The sequence below is a fragment of the Salvelinus alpinus genome, chromosome 32 (assembly GCF_045679555.1).
Source record: "Salvelinus alpinus chromosome 32, SLU_Salpinus.1, whole genome shotgun sequence".
NCBI lineage: Eukaryota > Metazoa > Chordata > Actinopteri > Salmoniformes > Salmonidae > Salvelinus > Salvelinus alpinus.
The window spans coordinates 15,876,849-15,900,599 of record NC_092117.1 but is presented as its reverse complement, the minus strand read 5'-3'; the positions used below and the strand labels follow the sequence as shown (position 1 = coordinate 15,900,599).

The 23,751-nt window shown below is 45.9% G+C and overlaps 1 protein-coding gene across 2 annotated transcripts in view; it reads right to left on the bottom strand.

Moving 5' to 3' along the window:
- Positions 1-260: 260 nt before the first annotated feature.
- ccdc85a (coiled-coil domain containing 85A) overlaps positions 261-23,751 on the bottom strand; it is a 64,897-nt gene continuing 41,406 nt past the window's right edge. The window contains exons 3-4 of one of the 2 annotated variants that reach the window (XR_011672428.1): positions 3,837-4,054; positions 261-3,636 (exon numbers count right to left, since the gene is read on the bottom strand). The gene's annotated coding sequence lies outside the window, so the exon portion shown is untranslated. The remainder of the gene's footprint in view (positions 3,637-3,836; positions 4,055-23,751) is intronic. The other variant, XR_011672427.1, reaches the window with a different exon arrangement.

Here is a 23,751-nt window from a genome sequence, read left to right as displayed (position 1 = left end):
TTTACATTTTTTTTTTAAATCTGATTTTTGAAGAGCCCCAAAGGGAATTTTACCATGATTATTCAACCAACCAACCCCAAAGCTGCAAAATTAACCAATTGGAATTGCAGTAGAAGCCATCTGTAATGTTTCATAAAACAAATTAATGAATGAGTCCATTGAGGGTACATGTGTACAAAGATTCTGTGATTCTTTCTAGATTATTTATTTCATGTTACTTTTATGAGATTCCGATCTGATATATCACCCCCCACAGAGTCAGGAAAAGAGGAGAGGAGATAGTTGTATTTATTTATTTAATTTAACATTTAAGCAGGTAAATCCCATTGAGACCAAGGCCTATTTTCCAAAGGGAGCCCTGCATGTACACAATCAATACAAATGTACATTTACAAATACAAAATACTACATCATCAACATCATCAAAACGCAATCATACAAAACAAACACATTCTTCAGTAAAAATAGGAACAATTAGCTGTCTGAATTACCATAGCGGCACCAAAACATCAAATTTGAAAGAGTTATAGAGATTATTCCACAAATAATTTTAAATCTGATGTACATCTGTAGGTTAACTATGAAGTAATATATGGTGAAAGTTTGGTGCTCGAGGGCTTTATAAACAAAAATAGTGCAATGTATGGATCTACGACACTTCAAAGAGGGCCAGCCTACTTTCTGATACAGAAAGCAATGATGTGTATTGAACCTGATGCCCATAATAAAATGCAGTGTGCTATGATAAACTACGTCCAATGGCTTCAATATAGTGGCAGCTGCATTCACATAAACAATATCACCATAATATATAACTGTATGAATGTCGACTGAGTTATTTGTTTTCTCCTATTTAACGAAAGGCATTCCCTATTCCTATAAAGAAAGACCATTTTAATTCTTAATGTAACTGTCCAGTGTTTCCAGATGACTATGAAATATTACCTATTATTAATTACAATATGAGTGAAATTGTTTTCCTGAAAAAAAATGTATTAAGTATGTTAAAAAGCAGCTTTTCTGTGTTGGAATTGTACCCCAGCAACAGAATGGTGTGGGCGTATGCTGGAATTGTCCGTAGAGCTCCGAGGCAAGATTGTGTTGAGGCACAGATCTGGGTAAGAGTACCAAAACATTTCTGAGGCACTGAAGGTCCCCAAGGACACAGTGGCCTCCATCATTGTTAAATGGAAGACGTTTGGAACCACCAAGACTCTTCTTAGAGCTGGCCGCCTGGCCAAACTGAGCACTCGGGGGAGAAAGGCCTTGGTCACGGAGGATAATAAATAAAAAAAACATCACATCACATTTCTCAGTAATGATGTCAGACTCTGACACAACTTGCCTAGGCAGGGGACGGAGAGGAATTTCCACATTTCAGTGTATTAACTGTTTTCCAAAATGTAGACGGATCACTAGCGGAGTGGGTATTACGCCTGGTTCTAAATGTGTTTAATCTAGATGTGTGTGATGTGGCAACAGATGGCAGGGGGGACAGATTATTGCTGGTGATTGAAGTGCCTGGTGGTGTGTGTGTGTGTGTGTGTGTGTGTGTGTGTGTGTGTGTGTGTGTGTGTGTGTGTGTGTGTGTGTGTGTGTGTGTGTGTGTGTGTGTGTGTGTGTGTGTGTGTGTGTGTGTGTGTGTGTGTGTGTGTGTGTGTGTGTGTGTGTGTGTGTGTGTGTGTGTGCATGTGCATGCATGTGTGGTTGCAGTGATTGGGTGTCGGGTCAATGCTTCTGTCATCTTAATTGCATGCATGGTCCAATCTCACAATAATTTTTTAATCCCTGGGTCATTTTATAGTTTCCATCACAGCATGACAAGGAGAGGATGTGAGAAGAACAGAGAAAAACTCAAGAGGAAGGGTGATTGCTCTTCATATTATGGTCAGTCCGGTGCTTGTACAGTCCCATAGAGCATCTGAGGGGCTATCGCCTCTCTCTACGCAGAGATGTGAACTATGCTGAGTCTACCTATCTCGCATCTTCCTATTTGCCTGTGCTCTGTAATTGCAGTGCCCAGTTATAATGATGAGTCTACGGAAGCTGGGCTGGGTTGTAATGAGCTGTCTATTGTACTGTTATAATGAAGACTACCATTAACCAGTGTCGATTTTAGCATGTAAATCTTGGTGGGGGAAAAAAAAAAAAAGCGAAGCCACTACCCAACACAACACTAAACAATACATGAATTGTACTATACCACTGCTACACCTGTCTATCAGCGGAGCCTCATCTGGCAGCGAAACAGTTAATTCAGCCTCAATTACTGCCTTTAAAAAAAACATAGCTGACTTGCTTAAACAAATGGGGTTTATACTCACAATTGAGATATACAAACTATGGCATAAGGGGACGACAAATGGATAAGAGGTGATCCGTAATTTCGATTAAGACATTAATGAGGACGGACGGATGTAGTCAATATAACTACTTGTTCACCACTTTGAAATGTACAGCGACAGAATTCAGAACATGGGCTGTTTTTACAGTGTTCTCCCTGTACACCAAGTCAGAACCGTAGGATAAATAAAGGGGATATATAAGCAGACAATGAAAGATCTTACAATATTAGATGATTACATTTCTCGAAAACAGGTTATAGGCTACATGTGCACAACCAAGTCAGAACAGTAGACGAAATTACGAGGAGAAAATAAACAAAATTTAGGGTGAGGCACATGCGCTACTAACAGCTTACTACACAACATACACTTACAGTAGTATTAATTTCTTAGGTACAGTATACATATCTCCCTGGCATATTACATAATTTAGGCAGCAGCATACAAGACATGTTTGGACTCACCTTGTTGTGCTGTGCTCACTTGAACAGGAAAGTGTTGCGGCAGTCCGTCGTGGGCAAATTCTGTCAAACTTTGGGATCGAAGTCTGGCATTATGGTGCATTCAAGACAACTGGGAAGGTTGAACCATGATGATGTCAGTGATCTTCAGGTCATAGCTCTAGAAAAAGACCAGAGTTCCCGATTTACAATTCCGAGTTGGATGAAAGTGCAAAACGTATTTTCCCAGTCGTAGCGCGTTTTTCCTGAGTTCCCAGTTGTCTTGAACTCACTAAAGTCAGATTTTGCAGTTCCAAGTTAACAGTTGTTTTGAATGCGGCACAAATCATGCTTCATTGACAACATGGCCAATGTTGAATGTTTATCATATTAAACTAGGAAAAGAGACCTTTAATCTTAGACTTGTGACCACACAGCCACTCAACTGAATAGCAGGCTAATGATTGCTTTGCAATGCTTGCAGTTAGCCACTGATTTCTTCCAAACTACTCAGTGTTGAATTTTTGTTGTGTAATATTTATGCCCAAAGGCCGATGAGCACCGATACGTTTTATCTATAATTTATCTTCATTACTTCTCTTCATATGACCAGGATTAAAAAGGATTTGCCAGTAGGTTTATCAAGGCGAGACCCAAATGCAGACACGGGAGGCAGATAGTTGGAGTCTTACAATGTTTATTAATCCAAGAGAATAGTCGTGGACAGGCAAAAAGGTCAAAACCAGATCAGAGTCCAGGAGGTACAAAGTGGCAGACAGGTCAAGGCAGGCAGAATGGTCAGGCAGGCGGGTACAAAGTCCAGAAACAGGCAAGGGTCAAAACCGGGAGGACTAGAGAAAGGAGAATGCAAAAAGCATGAGAACGGGAAAAACGCTGGTTGAATTGGAAACATACAAGACAAACTGGCACAGAGAGACAGGAAACAGGAATAAATACACTGGGGAAAATAAGCGACACCTGGAGGTTGTGGAGACAATAACAGGAACAGGTGAAACAGAAACAGTACCCCCACCCCCTAGGGACCTCCTACCTGGGCGCATACCTGGCTGACCGGGTTGTCGGCGGTGGAAATCGGCGATGAGGGCCAGGTCGAAGATGTCTTTAGCAGGAACCCAGCACCTCTCCTCTGGGCCATAACACTCGCAGTCAACCAGGTACTGGAAACCCCTGCCCCGTGGTCAAACCTTCAGGAGGCGTCTGACCGTATACACTGGCTGGCCACCGATAACCCGGTGGGAAGGGATGGGCCTGGAGACAGAAGACAAAAGGACAGTGAGACACAGGCTTAATCCTAGACACATGTAAGGTAAGGTAACACAAGACGGACAGCAGTGGAACTCAGGACTCTGGAGATGGGAAAAGGACCAATAAACCGGGGAGACAGCTTGTGGCACTCAACCCGAAGAGGTAGATCCCAAGTGGAAAGCCATACCCTCTGCCCAATGCGGTAGCGGGGAGCTGGTGTCCGGCGACAGTCCGATTGTCGATGATACCCCAGTGTTGGTCTTGAGAATAGCCGCCCTGGCTCTTCTCCAGGTACGTCAACAGCGGCGGACAAACATATGGGCCGAGGGTACGCTAACCTCCTGTTCTTGTTCCGGGAAGAGTGGAGGCTGATATCCCATGGAGCACTCGAATGGAGAGAGTCCCATGGCAGAACTGGGAAGAGTGTTCCGGGCATACTTCACCCAGACTAGTTGACGGCTCCAGGTAGTCTGATTAGTTGAGACCAGGCACCTTAAGGTGGTCTCCAGGTCTTGGTTTGCTCGGTCCAACTGACTGTTAGTTTGGGGATGGAATCCGGATGACAGGCTGGCCAACGAATGGGTGCAGAATGCCTTCCAGAACTGAGACGAGAACCCGGATCGGAGACCATGTCTTCCGGAAGACATGCTGCACCATAAGCTGGGCCGTCTCCCTGGCAGAAGGTAGTTTGGGGAGAGGGATGAAATGGGTGGCCTTGGAGAACCGGTCGACTACCGTTAGAATGACAGTGTTGCCATCAGACGGAGGGAGCCCAGTGACAAAGTCCAGAGATATATGAGACCAGGGACGATGAGGAACCGGTAGTGGCTGCAGGAGGCCAGAAGGAGCTTGCCGTGGAGTCTAGTTTTGAGCACACACAGTGCATGCGGTGACGAAGGCAGAGACGTCAGGGACCATTGTGGGCCACCAGAAACATTGTCGAAGGAAGGCTAGTGTACGACGGGACCCTGGATGACAGGTCAGCCTGGAGGAATGAGCCCATTCCAGGATCCGGGACCGGAATGGGTTAGGGACAAACAGCCGGTTAGGCGGGCCCCCTTCAAGTCCAGGTTGGGAGCGTTGCGCCTCTCGAACCAGGTTCTCAAAACCCCATTCCACAGTGGCAGCAAGGCATGAGGTAGGGAGAATGGTTTCGGAAGTCGAGGGTGTGACAGAGGAACTGTGTAGGTGGGAGAGAGCATCAGGTTTCACATTTTTAGACGCAGGAAGGTAGGAAATGGTAAAGTTGAGTCTGGTAAACAGGAGGGCCCACCGGGCCTGCCTTGAGTTGAGACGCTTGGCTCAACGGAGATATTCCAAGTTTTTATAGTCGGTCAAGACCAGGAATGGCTGTTCTGCTCCTTTCAGCCAGTGCCTCCACTCCTCCAACGCCATCTTCACTGCCAGGAGTTCTCGGTTGCCATCATCGTAGTTCCTCTCTGCAGGATTGAGACGATGGGACAGGAAGGCACAAGGATGAAGCTTCTGGTCCTGGACAGATCGCTGGGACAGGATGGCCCCCACTCCAACATCCGAAGCATCCACTTCCACCACAAATTGACACGAGGGGTCCGGATGGATGAGGATGGGTGCTGTTGTGAACCAATGCTTCAGGTCCACAAAGGATTTGTCGACAGCTGGAGAAAATTTGAACGGTACCTTGGGGGAGGTGAGTGCCGAGAGGGGGGCCGCCAGGGTGCTGTAATCCCGAATGAAACGGCGGTTGAAGTTTGCAAACCCCAGACACCGTTGCAACTGCATCCTGGACGTTGGTTGAGGCTAATAAACCCCTGCTTTCACCTTTCCAGGATCCATCTGAACATTTCCCTCAGCAATGACATATCCCAGAAAGGTGATAGAAAAGCGGTGGAACTCAATTCTCGGCTTTCGAAAACAATTGGTTCTCCAGGAGGTGCTGAAGGACCTGTCTGACATGGAGTACATGTTCTTGGGCAGATCGGGAAAAAACAAGGATGTCGTCCAGGTAGACGAACACAAACCGGTTTAGCATGTCCCGAAGCACATCATTGACCAAAGCCTGGAAAACATAAATAAATTTGATTTGATGAGTACCTGGTCATGCCATTTAGACTCTCCAACGCCCCGTTGGAGAGTCTAAATGGCATGACCAGGTACTCATCAAATCAAATTTATTTATGTAGCTCTTCTTACATCAGCTGATATCTCAAAGTGCTGTACAGAAACCCAGCCTAAAACCCAAAACAGCAAGCAATGCAGGTGTAGAAGCACGGTGGCTAGGAAAAACTCCCTAGAAAGGCCAAAACCTAGGAAGAAACCTAGAGAGGAACCAGGCTATGAGGGGTGGCCAGTCCTCTTCTGGCTGTGCCGGGTGGAGATTATAACAGAACATGGCCAAGATGTTCAAATGTTCATAAATGTGTCACGCCCTGGCCTTAGTTATCTTTGTTTTCTTTATTATTTTAGTTAGGTCAGGGTGTGACATGGGGGATGTTTGTGTGTTTTTGTCTAGTCGAGGGTGTTTGTAGTGTCTAGGGGGTTTTGGTAGAGTTTATAGGGTTGTGTTCAGTGTAGGTGTCTAGGTATGTCTATGGTTGCCTGAGTGGTTCTCAATCAGAGACAGCTGTCTATCGTTGTCTCTGATTGGGAGCCATATTTAAGGCAGCCATAGGCATTAGACAGGTTGTGGGTAATTGTCTATGTATAGTGTTTAGTGTCAGCACTATTTGTTTATATAGCTTCACGGTTGTTTGTTGTTTTGTTAGTTTGTAATAGTGTTTGTTTCGTCTTCATTAAAAAGAGAAGATGTATCATTATCACGCTGCGCCTTGGTCCACTCTTTCATGTAACGACGATCGTGACAAAATGACCAGATAATAATAAAATAATAATAATAATCACAGTAGTTGTCGAGGGTGCAGCAAGTCAGCACCTCAGGAGTAAATGTCAGTTGGCTTTTCATAGCCAACCAGTATCTCTACCGCTCTTGCTGTCTCTAGAGAGTTGAAAACAGCAGGTCTGGGACAGGTAGCACGTCCGGTGAACAGGTCAGGGTTCCATAGCCGCAGGCAGAACAGTTGAAACTGGAGCAGCAGCACGGCCAGGTGGACTGGGGACAGCAAGGAGTCATCATGCCAGGTAGTCCTGAGGCATTGTCCTAGGGCTCAGGTCCTCCGAGAGAGAGAAAGAAAGAGAGAAAGGGAGAATTAGAGAGAGCATACTTAAATTCACACAGGACACCGGATGAGACAGGAGAAATACTCCAGATATAACAGACTAACCCTAGCTCCCCGACACATAAACTACTGCAGCATAAATACTGGAGGCTGAGACAGGAGGGGTCAGGAGACACTGTGGCCCCATCCAATGATACCCCCGGACAGGGCCAAACAGGCAGTATATAACCCCACCCACTTTGCCAAAGCTTAGCCCCCACACCACTAGAGGGATATCTTCAACCACCAACTTACATTGAGACAAGGCCGAGTATAGCCCACAAAAATCTCCGCCACGGCACAACCCAAGGGGGGGCTCCAACCCAGACAGGAAGATCACTTCAGTGACTCAACCCTTTCAAGTGACGCACCCCTCCTAGCGACGGCATGGAAGAGCACCTGTAAGCCAGTGGAGGAGGCAGAGAATCCCAGTGGAGGGGAACCGGCCAGGCAGAGACAGCAAGGGCGGTTCGTTGCTCCAGTGCCTTTCCGTTCACCTTCACACTCCTGGGCCAGACTACACTCAATCATAGGACTTACTGAAGAGAGTCTTCAGTAAAGACTTAAAGGTTGAGGTCTCTCACATGGGTAGGCAGACCATTCCATAAAAATGGAGCTCTATAGGAGAAAGCCCTGCCTCCAGCTGTTTGCTTTGAAATTCTAGGGACAATTAGGAGGCCTGCGTCTTGTGACCGTAGCGTACGTGTAGGTGTGTATGGCAGGACCAAATCGGAAAGATAGGTAGGAGCAAGCCCATGTAATGCTTTGTAGGTTAGCAGTAAAACCTTGAAATCAGCCCTTGCCTTAACAGGAAGCCAGTGTAGGGAGGCTAGCACTGGAGTAATATGATCCAATTTTGGGGTTCTAGTCAGGATTCTAGCAGCCGTATTTAGCACTAACTGAAGTTTATTTAGTGCTTTATCCAGGTAGCCGGAAAGTAGAGCATTGCAGTAGTCTAACCGAGAAGTAACAAAAGCATTTTTGGACAGAAAGTTTCTGATTTTTGCAATGTTAAGTAGATGGAAAAAGGCTGTCCTTGAAACAGTCTTGATATGTTAGTCGAGAGAGAGATCAGGGTCCAGAGAAATGCCGAGGTCCTTCACAGTTTTATTTGAGACGACTGTACAACCATCAAGATTAATTGTCAGATTCAACAGAAGATCTCTTTGTTTCTTGGGACCTAGAACAAGCATCTCTGTTTAGTCCGAGTTTAAAAGTAGAACGTTTGCAGCCATCCACTTCCTTATGTCTGAAACACAGGCTTCTAGCGAGGGCAATTTTGGGGCTTCACCATGATTCATTGAAATGTACAGCTGTGTGTCATCCGCATAGCAGTGAAAGTTAACATTATGTTTTCGAATGACATCCCCAAGAGGTAAAATATATAGTGAAAACAATAGTGGTCCTAAACCAGAACCTTGAGGAAAACCGAAATTGACAGTTGATTTGTCAGAGGACAAACCATTCACAGAGACAAACTGATATCTTTCTGACAGATAAGATCTAAACCAGGCCAGAACTTGTCCGTGTAGACCAATTTGGGTTTCCAATCGCTCCAAAAGAATGTGGTGATCGATGGTATCAAAGGCAGCACTAAGGTCTAGGAGCACGAGGACAGATGCAGAGCCTCGGTCTGACGCCATTAAAAGGTAATTTACCACCTTCACAAGTGCAGTCTCAGTGCTATGATGGGGTCTAAAACCAGACTGAAGCATTTCGTATACATTGTTTGTCTTCAGGAAGGCAGTGAGTTGCTGTGCAACAGCTTTTTCAAAAAAAATTGAGAGGAATGGAAGATTCGATATAGGCCGATAGTTTTTTTAATTTTCTGGGTCAAGGTTTGGCTTTTTCAAGAGAGGCTTTATTACTGAGGATGAGTTTGGTACACATCCGGTGGATGGAGAGCCGTTCATTATGTTCAACATAGGAGGGCCAAGCACAGGAAGCAGCTCTTTCAGTAGTTGAGTTGGAGTAGGGTCCAGTATGCAGCTTGAAGGTTTAGAGGCCATGATTATTTTCATCATTGTGTCAAGAGATATAGTACTAAAACACTTGAGTGTCTCTCTTGATCCTAGGTCCTGGCAGAGTTGTGCAGACTCAGGACAACTGAGCTTTGGAGGAATACGCAGATTTAAAGAGTCGGTAATTTGCTTTCTAATGATCATGATCTTTTCCTCAAAGAAGTTCATGAATTTATTACTGCTGAAGTGAAAGCCATCCTCTCTTGGGGAATGCTGCTTTTTAGTTAGCTTTGCGACAGTATCAAAAATACATTTCTGATTGTTCTTATTTTCCTCAATTAAGTTGGAAAAATAGGTTGATTGAGCAGCAGTGAGGGCTCTTCGATACTGCATGGTACTGTCTTTCCAAGCTAGTCGGAAGACTTCCAGTTTGGTGTGGCGCCATTTCCGTTCCAATTTTCTGGAAGCTTGCTTCAGAGCTCAGGTATTTTCTGTATACCAGGGAGCTAGTTTCTTATGACAAATGTTTTTAGTTTTTAGGGGTGCAACTGCATCTAGGGTATTGCGCAAGGTTAAATTGAGTTCCTCAGTTAGGCGGTTAACTGATTTTTGTCCTCTGACGTCCTTGGGTAGGCAGAGGGAGTCTGGAAGGGCATCAAGGAATCTTTGTGTTGTCTGAGAATTTATAGCATGACTTTTGATGCTCCTTGGTTGGGGTCTGAGCAGATAATTTGTTGCGATTACAAACGTAATATTGCTCCCAAGGATGAACCAGACTTGTGGAGGTCTACAATTTATTTTCTGAGGTCTTGGCTGATTTCTTTTGATTTTCCCATGATGTCAAGCAAAGAGGCACTGAGTTTGAAGGTAGGCATTGAAATACATCCACAGGTACACCTCCAATTGACTCAAATGATGTCAATTAGCCTATCAGAAGCTTCTAAAGCCATAACATAATTTTCTGAAATGTTCCAAGTTGTTTAAAGGCACAGCCAACTTAGTGTATGTAAACTTCTGACACACTGGAATTGTGATAGAGTGAATTATAAGTGAAATAATCTGTCTGTAAACAATTGTTGGAAAAATTACTTATGTCATGCACAAAGTAGATGTCCTAACCAACTTGTCAAAACTATAGTTTGATAACAAGACATTTGTGGAGTGGTTGATAAACAAGTTTTAATGACTCCAACCTAAGTGTATGTAAACTTCCGACTTCAACCGTATCTCTCTGAAATTAACCCATCAAGTGATTTTTAACAAATACATATCTGTCATTGAACAACCACATACCATGAATAGATAGTGACAAAACACACCAGTCTCTTATGTCATTTTTTAAACAATATAAGCTAATTAACCATTTCTGAAAATGGATATACTGTGTACTGTTGCATTTTGGAATGAAACTCTTCTATTTAAGTTTGAGATAAAATGTAGATTCTTCTGACTTCCTTTTTTAGGTCGGGAATTAAGGAACGAAGTAAAGTCGAAGTGCTCATTGGATGAATTCAAACTCTATTTAAATGTAGTTCATAAATAAATATTTTTTATCTCAAATTGTCAAATTAAAGTGTATGTGTCACATGATTCATAAACAACAAGTGTCGTAGACTAACAATGAAATGCTTACCTACGGGATCTTCCCAACAATACAGAGAGAAAAAAAATAATAACACAAGGAATAAATAAACAATGAGTAACGCTAACTTGGCTATACACACGGGGTACCAGTACTGAGTTGATGTGCTGGGGTACGAGGTAATTGAGGTAGATATGAACATATAGGTAGGGATAAAATGACTAGGCAACATAATAGATAAGAAACAGTAGCAGCAGCGTATGTGATGAGTCAAAAGAGTTAGTGCAAAAATAGTAAATGCAGCTAGTCAGGGTAGCTATTGGTTAACTATTTAACTAACTATTTAGCAGGGAGTAGAAGCTGTTCAGGGTCCTGTTGGTTCTGGACTTGGTGCATCGGTACCGCTTTCTGTGCTGTAGCAGAGGGAAAGTCTATGGCTGGAATCTTTGACAATTTGTAGGACCTTCCTCTGACACCGCCTGGTATAGAGATCCTGGATGGCAGGGAGCTCGGCTCCAGCGATGTACTGCACTATGCACTACCCTCTGTAGCGCCTTGCGGTCAGATGCCAAGCAGTTGCCATACCAAGTGGTGATGCAGCCAGTCAAAATGTTCTCAATGGTGCAGCTGTATAACTTTTTGAAGAGCTGAGGCTGTAGTCTATTTCCTGTAGTCTATGATCAGATCCTTTGTTTAGCTGAAGTTGAGGAAGAGGTTTTTGTCCTGGAACCACACTGCCAGGTCACTGACCTCCTCTCGATAGGCTGTCTCATCGACGTTGGTGATCAGACCAACCACCGTCGTGTCGTCAGCAAACTTAATGATGGTGTTGGAGTCGTGGGTGGCCAGGGAGTACAGGAGGGGACTAAACACGCACCCTTGAGGGGCCCCCGTGTTGAGGGTCAGCGTGGTGATTGTGTTGTTGCTTACCCTCACCACCTGGGGGCAGCCGGTCAGGAAAACCAGGATTCAGTTGATGTGAGCCATGACCAGCCTTTCAAAGCATTTCATGACTACAGATGTGAGTGCTATGGGGTGATAGTCTTTTACCTTGGCATTCTTGGGCACAGGGACTATGGTGATCTGCTTGAAACATGTAGGTATTACCGGTCAGGTAGAGGTTGAAAATGTCAGTGAAGACACTCTCCAGCTATTCGGCAACTGCTCTAAGTACGCATTCTGGTAATCCGTCTGGCCCCTTGGCCTGTCATGCCCTGACCTTAGAGAGCCTTTTAATTTCTCTATTTGGTTAGGTCAGGGTGTGATTTGGGTGGGCATTCTAGTTTGTCTGTTTCCTTGTTGGTAAGCAAGGCTCCACTTCCCCCAGAAGCAGACGAGGGCAAGCTGATGGAGCCTGTTGTTGTGGTGGGCCGGACCTGTGTTGGGGACTTTTGTCATGTCCCTGTCACTGTGGAAGGGGTGCACTGCTCTGCCCTGGTGGACACTGGGTCCACAGTAACCCTGGTGAGGCCGAATATTGTGCCAGGTTGGACTCAGTTTGAGTCCACAACTGTGCAGCTCTGCACAGTCACAGGTGAGCTGGCACCCATGAAAGGGAAGGGAATAATGACTCTGACAGTAGGGGGCAGGTCTGTGAGTCATCCTGTGTGGGTGCAAGACCCTTGTATCCTGGGGTTGGACTTTCTTAGGAGCACAGGCTGCCAGTTAGAGCTAAATGGGGGCACACTGAGCTTCCAGGGAGGGCCGGCAGTCACCATGCCCCCCCCCCCCCCCCCCCAATGTCACATTCACTCAACCCAAAAAAACCTTTACTCCAACAGTTAAAGCAGCAGAGACCCCCCCCACATCTGTGTGTGACTTTTTCCCAGCCCCTCTGTCACCTACGGCTGTGTGTTACATTCCCCCAGCTACCTCCACGACACATTCCTCCATGAGCCCAGGCCACGCCCCCCCAGCCCAGCTACCCCAGATGGGAGAGGAGAGGACACTGTCTGCAGTGAGGGAGATTTGGGGAAGGAACTGTGTTGGTCTTGACCCTGAGTAGCAGGAACGGTTGTGGCAGTTGCTGTTTGAAATCAGAGACAGCTTTGCGCTGACTGAGGAAGAGGTGGGTCAGACTCATCTGGTGCAGCATGAGATCGACACAGGTGATGCTCGGCACATCAAGATGCGTCCCCGCCATATCCCGCTGGCACGCCAGGAGGCGACAGACAAGGCTGTGTTGGAGATGCAGCGGGCAGACTTCATCGAGCCCTCAGACAGCCCCTGTGCGGCGCCAGTCATCATGGTTCCTAAGGGGCCAAGCTGAGGTTCTGTGTGGACTACAGGCGGCTGAATGAGGTAACCAGGAAGGACTCATACCCCACACCACGTATCGATGAATCGCTGGACCTGGTTAGGGGGTCCTCCTGGTTCTCCTCACTAGACCTCCGCAGTGGCTACTGGCAGGTGCCCCTCTCCCCAGAGGCCAGAGCCAAAACTGCGTTCTCCACTAACAGAGGACACTGGCAGTTCAAGGTCCTGTGCTTCGGCCTGTGCAACGCTCCAGCTACTTTTGAGCGTTTGATGGACAGGGTGCTGGATGGCATCCCCCGACAGCAGTGTCTGGTATACCTCGATGACATCCTGGCCCATGGCAGCTCCTTCCAGTCAGCCCTGGGGGCGCTACGGCGTGTGCTGGAGCGGTTGGCTGCCGCAGGTTAAGTCCAGGTTTAGCCATTGTTCTCTCTCTTACGTCTGGCCTTCACAAGAGAAGGTCACGGTTGTTTTATTGGGTATCCTTCATTTATTTGGCGTGGGCTACGGCCAAACAGTAGCCTGTGTGAAGTTGGGTCAATAAACCGTAAATTCGCAAACTTAATCCTCTGTCTGGACAATTGTTCCTTTTAGCGTCTTGAAAATGACTGGTCGCTGAGTCAGACAGGCACGGTCATTGAGACACAGAGTTTAAAACTGTGGAAACCCAGATAATCATAATAGTGTCTGAGAGTTTAGGTCTGTTGCCATGGTGATGAAGTCATGTCGCCCATGGTTGGGCAGAGTTATGTAAGTGTGTGGGGGGTGGGGATGCGGTTGGATACAACATGGGCAACATGCTACAAAACAACGCAACAGAAAGAGGAGTGTGTTTGTGGGTGTATGCACGTTTGTGATTATTTCACAAGTCTGGATTTCATCAAGTATTTACCTGCTTTCAAGTTTACAAGCAAATATTTAGATGGTGGTAATGTATCAAACATAACCCAGAATCCCTTTGATCAAATTGCATTTAGATAACTACTGTAAGGGGTCAAACACAATACAATGTATACTGTGTATGCCCTTGGGTCTTACAATACATTTGTGTAAGTAGCCCCTCTCAGACTTCTAGGTCAGTATGACTCAACAGTGTGTGGAAACGGTACTGTACTGAACAACCAGTTGAAGACATTGACCACGTTTACATGCACACAGTACTCTGGATAGTAGCTCATATCCCGTTGAAGGTCTTATTCGGGATAAAACGTTTACATGCACCTTTGATATCCCGCTAACAAGTATACCCGTATCCATGAAAAAACAGAATATTCCTAATTAAAGTTAATATATGGGTTAAATGGAATAGTAATTGAAATATGGACACCGACTGTAGGCCTATAACTGCTCACATGTAGCGTAATACAATATTAACTACTGCAGAATTATGCATTTCTTGCAGTAAAGGTATGGAACAAATGTTTATTTTGTCTCGGGTACAGAAGTGGAGAAATATGATATATTTCTTTCAGCATCTCTTGAGAAAATGCGAATGTGCGTGTAATGTGTTATCTTTCACACTGTAATGCAAGCAGACAGTATTTCAACCACATAAAATATCAGCCTGGTCTCATAGACTAGACGTAACATAGTAAATGTAAATCCGGGACACTCAAATGATATAGTATTATTTGTTAGGTTTGTTATGGTTACATAAGACAGAAGGTTATGTAAGGCAAAAACATAAGGAGGGTGTAACAGAGCAACCTGGTCTCAGAGCATTTCATATTATTATTATGTACGGAAATCCGAGACACTCCATTTAGTATATGTTACATTTGGTATGGTTACATAAGACAGATGGTTACTTCAGGCAAAAACAAAAGGAGGTTGGTTATTCAGGGTGGATGGGTGGGTGTATAATATGAAATTCATCATGGACAACTTTAGCATTTTAGATGAATAGCAACTTTTCAACTACTTACTACTTTTTAGCTACTTCGCAACAACTTAGCATGTTAGCTAACCCTTCCCCTAACCATAACCCTTTTAGCTAACCCTTCACCTAACCTTAAGCCTTCAGCTAACACTTCCCCTAACCTTAACCCTTTAACCTAACTCTTAACCCTAACCCCCAACCCCTAGCCTAGCTAACTTTAGCCAGCTAGACAACACTAGCCACCTAGTCACCAAGCTAACGTTAGCCACAACAAATTAGAATTCATAGAATATAATACATTTTACATACAGTACCAGTCAACAGTTTGGACACACCAACTAATTCAAGGGGTTTTCTTTATTTGTACTATTTTCTACATTGTAGAATAATACAACGTAGAATCATGTAGTAACCAAACAAATCAAAATATATTTAAGATTCTGAAAAGTAACCTTGATGACAGCTTTGCGAACTCTTGGCATTCTCTCAAGAAGCTTCACCTGGAACGCTTTTCCAAGAGTCTTGAAGGAGTTCCCACAAATGCTGAGCACTTGTTGCCTGCTTTTCCTTCACTCTGCGGCCAACTCATCCCAAACATCTCAATTGGGTTGAGGTCGGGTGATTGTGGAGGCCAGGTAATCTGATGCAGCACTCCATCACTCTCCTTATTGGTCAAATAGCCCTTACACAGCCTGGAGGTGTGTTGGGTCAGTGTCCTTTTGAAAAACAAATGATAGTCCCACTAAGCCCAAACCAGATGGGATGCTGTATCACTGCAGAATGCTCTGGTAGCCATGCTGGTTAAGTGTGCTTTGAATCCTAAATAAATCACAGACAGTGTCACCAGCAAAGCACCATCACACCTCCTCCTCCATGCTTCACGGTAGAAACCACACATGCGCAGATAATCCGTTCTCCTACTCTGCGTCTCAGAAAGACACGGCGGTTAGAACCAAAAATCTCAAATTTGGACTCATCAAACCAAAGGACAGATTTCCACTGATCCAATGTCAATTGCTCGTGTTTCTTTCCCCAAGCAAGTCTCTTCTTCTTATTGGTATCTTTTAATAGTGGTTTCTTTGCAGCAATTTGACCATGAAGGCCTGATTCACTCAGTCTCCTCTGAACAGTTGATGTTCAGATGTGTCTGTTATTTGAACTCTGTGAAACATTTATTTGGGCTGCAGTTTCTGATGTTGGTAACTCTAATGAATGAACTTATCCTCTGCAGCAGAGATAACTCTGGGTCTTCCTTTCCTGTGGCAGTCCTCATGAGAGCCAGTTTCATAATAGCGCTTTATGGTTCTTGCAACCGCACTTTCAAAGTTATTGAAATTGACTGACCTTTATGTCTTAAAGTAATGATGGACTGTCATTTATCTTTGCTTATTTGAGCTGTTCTTGCCATAATATGGACCAGATCTTTTACCAAATAGGGCTATCTTCTGTATACCAACTCTACCTTGTCACAACACAACTGATTGACTAAACGCATTAAGAAGAAAATAAATTCCACAAATTAACTTTCAACAAGGCACACGTTAATTGAAATGCATTCCAGGTGACTAACTCATGAAGCTGGTTGAGAGAATGTCAAGAGTGTGCAAAGCTGTCATCAAGGCAAAGGGTGATTACTTTGAAGAATCTCAAATATAAAATATATTTTGATTTGTTTAACACTTTTTTGGTTACTACTTGATTCCATATGTGTTATTTCATAGTGTTGATGTCTTCACTATTATTCTACAATGTAGAAAATAGTCAAAATAAAGACAAACCCTGGAATGAGTAGGTTTGTCCAAACTTTTGACTGTACTATATATATATATATATATATATATATAAAATATTATATATTGTTATTTTTTTAAATGGTATTCTGATTTTTGAAGAGCCCTAAAGGAAATATTACCATGATTATTCAACCAACCAACCCCAAAGCTGCAAAATTAACCAAATTAATTGCAGTAGAAGCCATCTGTAATGTTTCATAAAACAAATTAATGAATGAGTCCATTGAGGGTACTTGTGTACAAAGAACATGTTTTTGGTTACTACATGATTCTATATGTGTCATTTCATAGTTTTGACATCTTCACTATTATTGTCTTGCCTTGTTCTGTTTCACCTGTCCATGTGATTGTCTCCACCCCCTCCAGGTGTTACTTATTTTCCCCAGTGTATTTATCCCTGTGTTTCCTCTCTCTCTGTGCCAGTTTGTCTTGTATGTTTCCAAGTCAACCAGCATTTTTCCCGTTCTCCTGTTTTTGCATTCTCCTTTTTCTAGTCCTCCCGGTTTTGATCCTTGCCTGTTTCTGGACTTTGTACCCACCTGCCTGACCATTCTGCCTGCTTTGACCACGAGCCTGTCTGCCACTTTGTACCTCCTGGACTCTGATCTGGTTTTGACCTTTTTGCCTGTCCCTTTGGATTAATAAACATTGTAAGACTCCAACCATATCCTCCTGTGTCTGCATTTGGGTCTCGCCTTGTGCCTTGATAATTATTCTACAATGTAGACAATAGTAAAAATAAAGAAAACCCCTGAAATGAGTAGGTGGGTCCAAAACTTTTGACTGGTACTGTATTCGTCACATATCATAAATTTAGCAAGTTCGCAACATATTGTACGTTTTGCAAATTCCGTAACATCATATGAAATGGATGATAGACATCCACAAATTAATACATACCATACTAAACGTAACATATGATACTAAATGGAGCATCTTGGATTTACATACAGAATAATATGAAATATTCTGAGAGCAGGTTGCAGCTATGCACCCAAGATGAACTGAAGTCTTATCAGAAACGTGTTTCATAGTTTCCTCGCCTTTCATTTCCTTAAAACCGGTCAAGCTGATGACATTTGGACATTTTGCACAGGACCAATCTTTCCACTGTTTTGGAGTTATTGCGTTTTATCCCCGGTCCCTAAAAGAAACAGACAACTTTACCAGTGTTAACCGCATTCATTCTATAAATGTAAGACATTATTCTGGTGAGCACTACTTTATTTAGTCTTCTAGGGCAACAACTTATGACAGAAGAGAAGCTGCATGAGAAAAATATCAACGCAACATGTAAAGTGTTGGTCTCATCATGAGCTGATTTAAAAGACCCCCCCCCAAAAAAAGAAAGAAAAAAATTTACATCCCTGTTAGTGAGCATTTCTTCTTTGCCAAGATAATCCATCCACCTGACAGGAGTGGCATATCAAGAATCTGATTAAACAGCATGATCATTACACAAGTGCACCTTGTGCCGTGGACAAACGGCCACTCTAAAATGTGCAGTTTTGTCACACAACACAATGCCACAGATGTCTCAAGTTTTGAGGGAGCGTGCAATTGGCATGCTGACTACAGGAATGTTCACCAGAGCTGTTGCCAGATAATGTAATGTTAATTTCTCTACCATAAGACACCTTCAATATCGTTTTAGGGAATTTGACAGTACGTCCAACTGGCCTCACAACTGCAGACCACGTGTATGGCGAGCGGTTTGCTGATGTCAACGTTATGAACAGAGTGTCTCATGGTGGTGGTGGGGTTATGTAATGGGAAAGCTTAAGCTACGGACAACGAACACAATTGCATTTTATCGATGGCAATTTTAATGCACAGAGATACCTTGTAGACATCCTGAGGCCCATTGTCACGCCCATTGTTTTTAAGGTACAGTATCTGTGACCAACAGATGCATATCTGTATTCCCAGTCATGTGAAATCCATAGATTAGGGCCTAATCAATTTATTTCCATTGACTGATTTCCTTATTTGAACTGTAACTCAGTAAAATCTTTGAAATTGTTGCATTTATATTTTTGTTCAATATACCTATATTTGACTAACAAATGGCCTATCAAAAAAAATGTGGCCAGTAGGCTATATGGTCCAGTACGGAGTATCAGCAAAATCAATTATTATGAAATTACTATGGTGGATGGAACTGCGCAGGTAGCCTACTTTTTGAAGTGATATGTTTGACAATCAGATGAAAACATAATCACACCACACCCATTATATGTAAAATTGGACTTGCGGAGACCGCAAAAAACAACAGTAAACAGGGTAAGATGTTTACAAGGCACAGTATCCGGTCTAAGATCAGCATATCCCAGGCATCTTATACGGGTTTCTCATAACCGGGATACAAGCTTTTTCGGATGATTGTAAACAGGATATTGTCACGACTTCCGCCGAAGTCGGCCCCTCTCCTTGTTCGGGTGGTGTTCGGCGGTCGACGTCACCGGCTTTCTAGTCACCACCGATACATGTTTCATTTTCGTTTTGTTTTGTCTGTATTACACACACCTGGTTTCAATTCCCATATCATGTTCCTTATTTAACCCTCTGGCATACCTTTCTGTTCTGTCTGTGATTGTTGGTGTCTTAGTGGTTGTTGTAGGTGTTAGTTTGTATTTTCCTTATTGGAATATTGCTTGTTTGTTTTATTGAGTAAACTCAGTTGTTTTACTCTAAACTGTGTCCTGCGCCTGACTCCGCTACATCTCTGCACCCAATCGCTGACAGAATCACGGACCACTCAAATGGAGTCAGCAGGTGCAGCCAGCCCTTCTCTCCCAGTAGAGGAGCGAGTCCAGCAGCACGCGACTATGTTACAAAGTCTCGGGACAGCCATGGATCGCGTGCTGCAAACAATGGACAGATGGGAGAGAGGAGGCTTTCCTGTAAATCCCACATTCACCTCCGCCCGCACCTCAACCTACACCGATGTCCACCCCTCCTTTGTCAGGACCCAGTGGGATTCGGCTCTTGCTCCCGGGAGCGTATGACGGAACAGCTGCCGGGTGCCAGGGGTTCCTACTCCAGCTGGAGCTCTACCTGACAGCTGTTCAGCCGGCCCCTCCGGGACGCGAGAGAGTGAGCGCCCTCATCTCCTGCCTGACTGTAAAAGCCCTGGAGTGGGCCAACGTCATCTGGGGAAGGGAAGGCCCGACTCTGGATGATTACGAGGACTTCTCCTGCCGCTTCCGGGCAGTTTTTGATCATCCACCTGAAGGGCGGGAGAGCGATTGTTCCATCTGAGACAGGGGATGAGGAGCGCTCAAGAGTTCGCACTGGACTTCAGAACTCTCGCCGCTGGTGCGGGATGGAATGAGCGGGCCCTGATCGACCACTACAGGTGTAGTTTACGAGAGGACGTTTGTAGGGAGCTAGCCTGCAGGGACCCCACTCTCAACCTGGACCAGCTGGTGGACTTGTCTATCCGGCTGGATAACCTGTTGGCCTCCCGCGGAGCACTGGTGGGTCATCCCAGGTGAGTAGGCACACAACTCACCCAGAGTCCCCTGTTGCACACATGTGGTTACCTATAGAATTTCCTGAGTTTCCCCGCATTCCCAGCATAAGGCGCTAGTAGATTCAGGCGCAGCTGGGAACTTTATTGACCGCTCCTTGGCACATAGATTAGGGATCCCTATTGTTCCTGTTGATGTTCCCTTCCCTGTACATGCCTTAGATAGTCGTCCTTTGGGATCTGGGCTAATTAGGGAGGTCACAGCTCCCATTACTATGATAACGCAGGGGGGTCACGAGGAGAGAATTAGTCTCTTCCTGATCGACTCTCCTGCGTTTCCTGTTGTGTTGGGTCTTCCCTGGTTGGCCTCTCATGATCCTATTATTTCGTGGCAACAGAGGACTCTCAAAGGATGGTCCTGTCAGTGTTCAGGGAGGTGTGTAGGTGTTTCCTTAGGGGCCACTACGGTGGAAAGTCCAAACCAGATTTCCACCATGCACATTCCCTCCGAATATGCCGATTTGGCACTCGCCTTCTGTAAAAATAAGGCGACTCAATTACCAACCCATCGACAGTGGGATTGTGCGATAAATCTCCAGGTAGGCGCTGCACTTCCCAGGAGTCACGTGTATCCTCTGTCACAGGAGGAGACGGCGGCTATGGAAACATATGTTGCCGAATCTCTGGGACAGGGATACATTCGGCCTTCCACTTCACCTGTCTCCTCGAGTTTATTTTTTGTGAAGAAGAAGGATGGAGGTTTACGCCCGTGTATTGACTATCGAGGTTTAAATCAGATTACAGTAAAATACAGTTACCCGCTACCTCTCATCGCCAGTATAACAGAGTCTTTGCACGGGGCGCGCTTCTTCACAAAATTGGTCCTCAGGAGCGCTTACAACCTGGTGCGTATCCGGGGAGGGGATGAGTGGAAGACGGCATTTAGTACCACTTCTGGGCACTATGAATACCTAGTCATGCCGTATGGGTTAATGAATGCTCCATCAGTCTTCCAATCCTTTGTGGATGAGATCTTCAGGGACCTGCACGGGCAGGGTGTAGTGGTGTATATAGATGACATTCTAATATACTCCGCTACACGCGCCGAGCATGTGTCCCTTGTGCGCAGGGTGCTTGGTCGACTGTTGGAGCATGACCTATACGTCAAGGCGGAGAAATGTCTGTTCTTCCAACAGTCCGTCTCCTTCCTAGGGTACCGCTTTTCAGCGTCAGGGGTGGAGATGGAAAATGACCGCGTTTCAGCCGTGCATAAATGGCCGACTCCAACCACGGTAAAGGAGGTGCAGCGGTTCTTAGGGTTTGCCAACTACTACCGGAGGTTTATCCGGGGCTTTGGTCAGGTAGCGGCTCCCATTACCTCCTTGCTGAAGGGGGGACCGGCGCGACTGCAGTGGTCAGCTGGGGCGGACAGGGCTTTTGGTCACCTGAAGGCTCTGTTTACCTCGGCTCCCGTGCTGGCTCATCCTGATCCCTCCTTGGCATTCATAGTAGAGGTGGACGCGTCCGAGGCTGGGATAGGAGCTGTACTGTCTCAGCACTCGGGTACGCCACCGAAGCTACGCCCCTGTGCTTTTTTTTCGAAGAAGCTCAGCCCGGCGGAGCCAAACTATGATGTGGGGGACCGGGAGCTGTTGGCTGTTGTCAAGGCTCTGAAGGCTTGGAGGCATTGGCTTGAGGGGGCTAAACACCCTTTCCTCATTTAGACTGACCACCGCAATCTGGAGTACATCCGGGTGGCGAGGAGAATGAACCCTCGCCAGGCAAGGTGGGCCATGTTTTTCACCCGCTTTGTTTTCACCCTATCCTACAAACCAGGTTCCCAGAACGTTAAGGCAGACGCACTGTCCCGGCTGTATGATACAGAGGAGCGGTCCACGGATCCCACTCCCATAATTCCAGCTTCTCGCCTGGTGGCACCGGTGGTATGGGAGGTGGACGCGGACATCAAGCGGGCGTCACGTGCAGAGCCCACTCCCCCTGGGCGTCCAGCTGGGCGTCTGTATGTTCCGTTTGATGTCCGCGATCGTTTGATCTGTTGGGCTCACACGTCACCCTCCTCTGGACATCCTGGCATCGGTCGGACGGTGCGCTGCCTTGCTGGGAAGTACTGGTGGCCCACTTTAGCTAAGGACGTGAGGGTTTATGTTTCCTCCTGTTCGGTATGCGCACAGTGCAAGGCACCTAGACATCTGCCCAGAGGGAAATTACAAACCCTTCCCGTTCCACAACGACCGTGGTCACACCTATCGGTGACGGATCTTCCACCGTCGCAGGGTAACATCACAATCCTGGTCGTTGTGGATCGGTTTTCTAAGTCCTGCCATCTCCTTCCTTTGCCTGGTCTCCCTGCGACTCTACAGACTGCAGAGGCCCTGTTCACCCACGTATTCCGGCACTACGAGGTGCCTGAGGATATAGTTTCTGATCGGGGTTCCCAATTCACGTCTAGACTCTGGAGGGCGTTTATGGGACGCCTGGGGGTCTCGGTCAGCCTTACCTCAGGTTTCCACCCCGAGAGTAACAGGCAGGTGGAGAGAGTCAACCAGGATGTGGGTAGGTTTCTGCGGTCCTATTGCCAGGACCGGCCGGAGGAGTGGGCGGTTTACATCCCCTGGGCGGAGATGGCCCAAAACTCCCTCCGCCACTCCTCTTCCAACCTATCACCGTTTCAGTGTGTGCTGGGTTATCAGCCGGTCCTGGCACCATGGCATCAGAGCCAGATTGAGGCTCCTGCGGTGGATGAATGGTTTCGGCACTCGGAGGAGACATGGAACGCTGCCCATGTGCGGCTACAGCGGGCCGTCAGGAGGCAAAAGGCGAGTGCCGACCGCCACCGCAGTGAGGCTGCATCGGGTCTGGCTCTCGACCCGAAACCTGCCCCTTCACCTGCCCTGCCGGAAGCTGGGTCTGCGGTTTGTGGGGCCATTTAAAGTCCTGAGGAGACTGAACGAGGTTTGTAATAGGATACAACTTCCCCCTGATTATCGTATTAACCCCTCGTTCCATGTGCCTTTTCCTCCGCCCCCTCTGGACATCGAGGGGGTCCCGGAGTATACCGTACGAGCCATCATGGACTCAAGGCGTCGGGCGAGGGGCCTTCAGTACCTCGTGGAGTGGGAGGGGTACGGCCCGGAGGAGAGATGCTGGGTACCGGTGGAGGACATCCTGGATCCTTCATTGCTACAGGAGTTTCACCGTCTCCACCCGGATCGCCCTGCGTCCCGTCCTCCGGGTCGTCCCGAGGCCGGTGTCGGCCCCTCTCCTTGTTCGGGTGGTGTTCGGCGGTCGACGTCACCGGCTTTCTAGTCACCACCGATCCATGTTTCATTTTCGTTTCATTTTGTCTGTATTACACACACCTGGTTTCAATTCCCATATCATGTTCCTTATTTAACTCTAAACTGTGTCCTGCGCCTGACTCCGCTACATCTCTGCACCCAATCGCTGACAGATATGATGTTTATATGCATCAACTCAAAAACAGAATCCTTGAGTATCCCGAATAATAACGGTGTCACGCCATGGCCATAGAGAGGTTTTTA